We start from the raw sequence: 8,901 nt of genomic DNA on the forward strand, positions 1-8,901 counted from the left end.
ACTGCAAGGGGCAGTCTGCCATTGTTCTAATTTGTTTGAAGCTGCCCCAGGGCAGGTTTAGGCTAGACATTAGGAAAAACTTCTTCACTGAAAGGGTTGTCAGGCTCTGGAATGGGCTGCCCAGGGAGGTGGTAGAGTCCTCACCCCTGGAGGTATTTAAAAGAAGGATAGATGAGGTGCTTAGGGACATGGTTTGGTGGTGGGATGTCAGGGTTAGGTTAAAGGTTGGACTCGATGATCTGAAAGGTCTTTTCCAACCAAAGTGATTCTATGATTCTATGATTCTATATGAATGAGGCCATGCAAAAACCGTACAGACACCAGGGACAGAAGAGACAATCCTGGACCACAGACTCTCCCCATCAGACTGTTTTAAAACCATGTCATTTAGGAACATATCTAATGTAATTTTCAAAAAACAGCGAACATTGTTGAGTCTACTACCTCTGTTGGTAAGTTAGTTCAATGTTTAATTAGCCTCTCTGCTAGGAACTCCATCTTAATTTCAAGATTGAAAATGACATACTTCTTTAACTTCCAGTCACTGGATTTTGTTATGCCTTTGTTAATAGCAAGAAAAATGTTTTGGTACTAAACATCTTTTCTACGTACAGGAACACCCATAAAAAATAATGCTGGGAATTGTTTATGTCGGTCATTCAAGCACTGTTGCAAAGCTAGCAAATAATAATCATCCTGCACGTAAATAATTTTTCAAATATTTCAAATCAAAATATTTCAAATTTTACAGGTTTATCTTTTTTTTTTTTTTTAAATCAAAGTGAAGGCCACAGACGTTGATTAGATCATTTGTTCTGATTTTTCACGGGATATTAAATTTCATAGAGATCCCCTTATGGAGAAGCAAGTGATTGTACTTAGAGCAAAATGTACCAGTCCTCAGGTGACCTAACTGCAGTTTGGCAGGGAACAGGAGTGACTAAGATGTCACTGTCTTAATTCCTGCAATGATAAAGAACAGCTTTGATAATCCTGGAAGATGAACTATGTCCTATTCAATAGGCAAATGTGTAGGAAAAAAAAAAGTCAGCCTACTTGGTAGGAAAATGTCTTCCAGTCCTGAAGATGACACCTCTCAAAGCCTCAAGCATGTGGGCAAGACACATACCCAGCATCACTGTTTCATGTATCATCACCAGCTATGGCCAAATTATTTCTGATGCTCAATAGAAAGCAAAAAACCAGAGGAACAGTGGCATGCATAATCAGCTGTGCACTAGGGAAAAGAATTCCACTTAATTATTGAAACTAATCAGCTGAGGTCCTGAAAGTTGAGGTTCACTTACAGTCAATGCCCTAATCAGGAAATTCAAGGATTGTTAGTGTATGGAAAACAATACAGGTAATTTTCTTCTCCCCATGCCCCAAGGAGGAAAGAAATAAACAGAAAGTTTCCAAAACTTACAATTTTTAAGGTTTTCTGCTATGCCCATGTTTACCCAACTCAAACAACACACATGGGGGCACTGACATTTCTGTGTGAAACTGTTAAAGCAGATCTTCGTTTACCAATAGCAGCCCTCACTTTAAGGACAAACACTTTAAAGTGGATAATTCTTTCCCTATCCCCATGGTAATTTCTGTCACTGCCAGGAAACTGCATCTGTTTTAAAACTGTACTTACTTAAATTCACTCTCTAGCCATTTTTTTCTATTTATATGTTTGTAAACAGAACTGAAAAGCCTTTTAGTAATTTGTGTCTCTTCCATGTTTAAGTGCCTTTCAAAGCACAGAGATCAAATAATCTCCCAACCTTCTATTTGAATGTGATTTTTTTTTCCTGCCTCCTGGATCATTTGTTAGTTTTCCTTGGAATTTGTTCTCCTATATCTGTGTTTAAAGTAGGCATACTAGGTATATTTTACTAATGGTATGTAGAGTCAAGATCTGCCTATTCTGCTACCCTCTTCTATATCAAAGGATCATAGAAATGGTTTTGACATTACAGATTTTATCTTCTGCTAGTCATAAATGTTGATATCAAGCTTTCCTCAGATCTTTACTTTCAAAGACTGAACTTCCCTCCTGCTGATACCATCTTTATCATTGAAGCTCTGAACTATTACCTCGCCTCTGAATGTATGAAAACACATTTTAGTGTATTGAGATCATTTAGCAAGGTAATTTTGATCACTTTATAATAATATCTTGCCTTCATCTTTATAAAAAAATCAGCCTTTGAAATATGCCATCTTAACCAGAGAATGTTTGAATCATCTCTTTATTCCCCAGCTAAAATACAGTCTACTTAAAAACATGCACTGCGTGTCCAAATGTCTTGGAGAAATCCAAGTGCAATGCAAGCATGTTTTCTTTATTATTCAAACATGTAATTCTCATGAAAAGAAAGACAAGTATTTTATCAGACAGGACCAAATTCAATGAAACTATCCTGTAGAGTTTTATCTTCTGCTTCTTTATAGAACTCAAGAGTAATTTTTTCATCACTTTCAGATGACTTCTTTTTATGTCATTCTTTGTTTCCATTTTAGCCTTCCAGTCCTTTAGTATTTTTCCAAGGTTTGCCAAAAAATTAACACAGTTCTTGTTGTGGCTAGTGCAACTAGTTCATTTAATGGTCTGATTTGGAAGTACCTTGGGCTCAAGGATTTGGAGAACTATCTGTCAAACTTTTATACTTAGTTTAGTCACCTTTTGCAATTTTTTTCATCAGCATTTAGCTATAGCCCTCTACCTGACTACAATATTCATGTTTAAAATTACTTAGAGACTTAACCCTATTCACTACTGATACTTGTTGGCTCTCTTAACTTCCCTCATAAGTCATACACATGTCTTAATTTGTAACTTACATTTCCTTAATCTTTGGTACAGTATTAGTATTATCATTATTGTTTTCATGTAAGCTTTTGACCACTACTCAATATGTTTTTCAGTATTTTGGAATTGTGGTTTTGGAGTCCATGAATAAGTTCTACCTTTTATTTGAACTTTCCTACTTTAAACTGATGTTCCCAATCAGTTTTGTTTATTGTAGGCTTTAGAAAACTCTTTTTTTCTTTCTTTAAACTCTTTAAAAATAAATAGATAGACAGACAGACAAATAATTTTGCTCAGTACCAAAGTCTTCTTGCAAACTAATACGAACTAAATAATGACCATTAGTATCTAAGCAACAGATAATTTTTAGGTTGATGTTTAACTCTTGTCGTACGTCTTAAAGTGAGATCCAGCACTGAAGGAGGTATTCCATTTCAAATCAAAACACCTAAACTTATGTAGCTACATTTGAGTTGTTGTCTAAGTTCTTGCCATAGTCAGATGAGATACAAGCAAAGCAGTCAGGGGAGCAAGGAGAGCTGTTCACCTAACCTAGAGAAGGATTCAGCTGGATACTATTTTAGATAACTTACACTGTTCAGTTTGACCTCTCACAGCTGGTCCAGAAAGCAATTCTTTTTCTATAGGACATGTATCTTGTAGCACAAATGTCAGTCCTGTGCAAACATATGATATATTGTAGTGCATTTCAGATGTTACCTATGCTTAAACAACTGAATCCTGTTCCTAAGTGGCAGCTCAGCTGAATGTCTCTCTAGACACCATGCCCTCAATGTCTAGGTTATCTAAAGGGTATATGGGACATTTCTATGGCACTAGCAGTTAGGATGTAACCTCAGGGAGACATCTGGCCTTCTGGAGCAGGAGCTGAAGGGAAAGGCCTCTCAAATTGCAGTAAAAACCCTGTAGGTGAGCAGCTAGATTAAGCTTTTAAATTCCGTGGACCATAGGGAACACAGGAAAGGATACCTACCCCATACATGGACACCTAAATGTAGACATCTAAGTTTAGATGACTCATTTGCATCAGGGACCATCAGGGGCCCTATAATTAGGATAGTATTTTCCAAATTCATTTATTATGTTTAAAAGTGCTAAGAAATATTTATGCTGGCTGGATAAAATATCATACAACATTTCTTCATTATAAACCCTGATAAACATTTTTTTAATCCCTGCATGATACAAGAAGATGTTTAAGAAAAAGTTAGTGCTTTTCTCTGGTGAGAAATCACAGATAGTCTAGCTACAATTTTACTGTCAGAACTCTTATTCATGAGTAGTTAAGCTCCAGCAGCTCCCAATTTTTAGGTCTTCTTTTTCTTGTTTGCTTTCTGTGTGGAACTAATCTTCCATTTCTCAGGCAACTCTAGCAAACATGTCCAACCAAGCGCCTAATGTAGACCTATATAATTCTGTCTTTTACTAAAATTGACTCTCTTACACCTATTAATCACAATGTTCTTTGAATGCCATCCCATCTGCCCTTACATTCTGAAGGTATTAAAATTAAATGCTGTTTCAATTGTTGTAATGAATCTTTCAAATAAAATAGCTGCTGAAAAAGCAGATACTTCCTCTCATACAGTGGTGATAATTAAGAAGTAGGTGTTTGCTTTGTGAGTTTTGCTCTGTGAAATGAACAGTCTTGAACAGTACACAGTCTTTTTTCCTGGTTTTGCATTAAGAATTTCTTTGATCAGTGACATTTTCTATTTAGCTTTTTTTTTTGGCTATTGTCAGAGCTTTTTGGTTGTTTTCTGTATCCAAGATCAAAAATGAAATAATCTCTGGAAGAGGCTAGTAGAGACAGGTTTCATCTATTTGCTTAAAATATTTACATATTGGAAAAGTAACTACAGTAGTATTGCTTGTATAAACTAAGCTCTGGAAAACCAGATCTGATCCGCAAAAGTGCCTAATTCACTGACGCCAATGAAGGTGCTTAAAAGTGAATTAAGCATATCAGTCCTTCTCCATTTATTTTTTGCATTCACTGAATAATTGGAAGGAAAATTGCTCTCCTCTTCTTTACATCTCCCTTGAGCATGGAAAAAGTTGGAAAAGCATTTGTATGTGTCGTGGTTTAACCCTAGCCAGCAACTAAGCACCACGCAGCCTCTTACTCCACCCGCCCCCCAGGTGGGATGGGGAGAGAATCAGAAGAATAGAAGTGAAAAAACTTGCAGGTTGAGATAAGAACAGTTTAATAATTGAAACAACATAAAGTAAACCGATAATAATAGTAAAAAAACCATACAAAGCAAGTGATGCACTGTGCAATTGGACCAATGCCCAGCCCGTCCCCAAGCAGCGATCATTGCCCCCCAGCCAACTCCCCCCAGTTCATATATTGAACGTGACGTTATACGGTATGGAACAGCCCTTTGGCCAGTTGGGGTCAGCTGTCCTGGCTGTGCCCCCTCACAGCTTCTTGGGCACCTGGCAGAGCAGGGGAAGCTGAAAAAGTCCTTGACTTAGTGTAAGCCCTGCTTAGCAACAACTAAACCATCAGTGTGTTGTCAACATTATTCTCATATAAATCCAAACCACAGCACTATACCAGCTACTAGGACAAAAATAAACTTTATCCCAGCCAAAACCAGGAGAGTATGGAAGAATAGTTGAGGAATTTTTTATTACAGACTATGTATTTTGCAACATCAGTGGTAAAACAGGCTAGCAGGAAACAACAGATGCTCATGTCAACATGGGAATGGAAAAGCAGGATCTAGTACTCTAAAAATCTACTTGTATGCAACATCTTGAGTTGCGGAAAGAGAATCCTAAGGGACCTGCTGTTTTCCTCAAACATCATCAAATGATTTTCCACCATCCCTCTACGGTTTGGTTCTATTTTCATATATAGTATAGCTTAGCACAGAATATTTCACATAGATTAATTTAAGTAGAAGACACGCTTTCTTGTGGCCATAAATAAAAACAACAAAATGAATACACAGAGAGCTAGACAGAGAGCTAGACAGATAGATAAGTATGCACAGAACATAGTTCTGCTCAGTGCCTGTGATTGATAACCATCTGAAACATAACACTAGAATCCAAGGAACTTGTTATTCCCCTGTGCAAGTCTTGTGGCTTGCAAGCCACACTAACTCACAAGACCTCAGCTTCGGAATGGAGTCTGGAGGGCACAGATTCCTCTTCTACATAGCTTATATATGTCACTGTGCAAGCAAAAAAAAAAAATCTCCAGTTCTTGGAGACATGTCATACCTATTTAAATATTTCTTACATGTTTCTAAGGTTGTCTCCTTGGAAACTGGAGTTTCAGCTTGTCTGCTTATCCCTTTCGTTCAAGCTCAGGTACAAGAAATCATTAGCACGTTGAGATGCAGGTAGCTCTGACAGCTTCACATCATTAGTATGCTAACAAGTGTGAAGTAGAAAAATGTATATAATTTTCTGCTTGTTCTCCTATTTGTCCTGCTGGAGAAATGAGTTGATGAAAGTAGTAATATTAGCCTTTGAATTCACTACCACTCACAGGAAAGACATATGCATATAAATACAGACTTGAAAAGGCTGGTCTTACATGTCAGATGAGGAAGAATAAAGTAACGAAGAACCTTTCTAACCGTTAAATCTCATACTAATTTATTAATGTATTGAAAATTTCAGGAAGTTTTGCATGTCATTACATTTTGATACCTGCAAGTTCATCAATACAGCAACATGCAAAAAGTGAAGTATTGTATATTAGATAGGTTGTTTTCAGAGAAGTAGAAGGGATACCAAAAGAACATCTTTCATAATGCTCTAATGGTTACCTTCTATGGAAGGATTACAAGAGCAAAGCAAAGCTCACATAATCCAACTTTGTGTTTTTGCTGAGTTCCCTTGCCACCGTGTTTTCCCAAATGCCCTAAAATTTAGATAAAATAATTATGCAATAATAACAGAAAATATAATTTTCATTATGTCCAATTTCATCTCAAAAATAAAGAGTTGAACAAATACTACTGTATTCCATTTCTTATCCTAAACCAGCCATTTATTCTCACTGGATTAATGAAACACTTTACCCTCTTTAGTACAGAACTTGGAGACTATTAATTTAAAAGTCTTTCTGTAGAAGTGATGTATTGCACTTAACATTGCTGATCCTCTGACTGTTTATGAACTTAGCTTACGATGTTTTATTTGTTACCAATTGGAAGACAATATTTTAAACTTTTATATCGTTCACTCTCTTTTCATGGCAATAAAGTGTAATTACCCTGGGCATTAGACCTTAACGCTTTTATACAGTGTGCATGAATATTGCTATAAATACCTCTAGGACTTAGCTATGTTCCCATAAATAAGTTTGAAAATGAATATGTTAATGCTTTAATTTGACGTCTCATTATAATCAGGCCTCATAACTATTGCAATACACACACAACCATATGGAAGAAGGTTCTAACTCATAGCAGGTCTGCAATTCTTCCCTTTCCTAACTCACTGTCCTAACCTGAACATGAATCATAAATTAAAAGAATCAAAATACGTTAAAATAATTCCAAAGTTTGGTAAACCAATTGTGCTGGTTTTGGCTGGGATAGAATGAATTTTCTTCATAATAGCTAGTATAGGGCTATGTTTTGGATTTGTGCTGGAAACAGTGTTGATAACACAGAGATGGTTTCGTCACTGCTGCAAGACCTTTTCTGCTCCTCACCCCAAACCACCAGTGAGGAGGCTGGGGGGGCACAAGAAGCTGGGAGGGGGCACAGCTGGGACAGCTGACCCCAACTGACCAAAGGGATATTCCACACCATATGACATCCTGCTCAGCATATCAAGCTGGGGAAAGAAGGAGGAAGGTGGGGACATTCAGAGTGGTGGCATTTGTCTTCCCAAGTAACGGCGTGATGGAGCCCTGCTTTCCTGGAGATGGCTGAGCACCTGCCTACCAACGGGAAGCAGTGAATGAATTCTTTGTTTTGCTTTGCTTGCATGCACAGCTTTTGCTTTACCTATCAAACTGTCTTTATCTTGCCCACGAATTTTCTCACTTTTACCCCTTCCCACTGGGAGGGAGGGAGCAAGCAGCTGTGTGGTGCTTAGTTGCTGTCTGGGGTTAAGCTATGACTGTAATGCTAATTATTCTGTATGTAGAATATTAAAATGATAATTAATTGCTATGTTTCCTTCTAGCACTCGTTATACTTATTTGTTCATAGATGCAAATAAGTAATGCCTAAACTCTTTACTTTCTGTGAATATAAGACTGCAATAGTCAGGGTGCCATCAATCCACTCACATATGCAGGTATTTACATCCTGGTTAGCTCCAGTGAGTTCACTGAAAACTAAGATTTGACTCTCCATTTCTTGTAGCCTTGTAGTTTTGAGTCAAGATTTACAATTTTTACTTTTGATGAAGAGTATTGACAACATTCTGGGTGATTTACAAGAAACTGGAGCAAATTATGAAAAGTTTTGTTTTGTTTTGTACAGATCTTACAGAAGGCAGTATTTCTAAAAATGTTAATGATAATTTGGGGTTTCATTCCCCTTCCCAAGATTTTTTTTTTTTATTTTAATATTCTCTAAATTCAATCTCTGTGCAGTTGAATAAATGTTAGAAATCAGATCACAGACTGCTTGACTGCATGCCACAATCATCGCAAGTGGTGAACAACAATAGTTATTGTTGCTACCACCAACCAATTTTGTTGTAATTTTAACTCTCCACTTAGATTAGTGCAACTGAGTACTAGTTAAGAAACTCTCTTACACGCACAAAATTTGATGTTTTGATAATGTGTGGGTAACTTAAAGTAGGTAGCCAGGAACTTAACTGAGAAATGTCTGATATAGTCACCTTTACTGCTAAGTCCTGGAAGAAAAGGTAAACTGATTCACTATTTAGGGCTTTTTGGACACCTAAATATCATTTAAGTTGGAATTTAGGTGGAGTGGGGGACTATTTGCTGAAAGGTGTGCTGAGCTGCAGACACTCAACTGACTGCTACTTTTGCATTCAGAGAAACGAAACCTACTCTACGCACACTTTAAATGAGAGAGATTGTAGTGGGGAAAAAAGGAAATGTCTTCATTAACCTTTCT

This window comes from Egretta garzetta, unplaced genomic scaffold (genome assembly GCF_000687185.1).
Source record: "Egretta garzetta isolate BGI_Z169 unplaced genomic scaffold, ASM68718v1 scaffold256, whole genome shotgun sequence".
NCBI classification, from domain to species: Eukaryota; Metazoa; Chordata; class Aves; order Pelecaniformes; family Ardeidae; genus Egretta; species Egretta garzetta.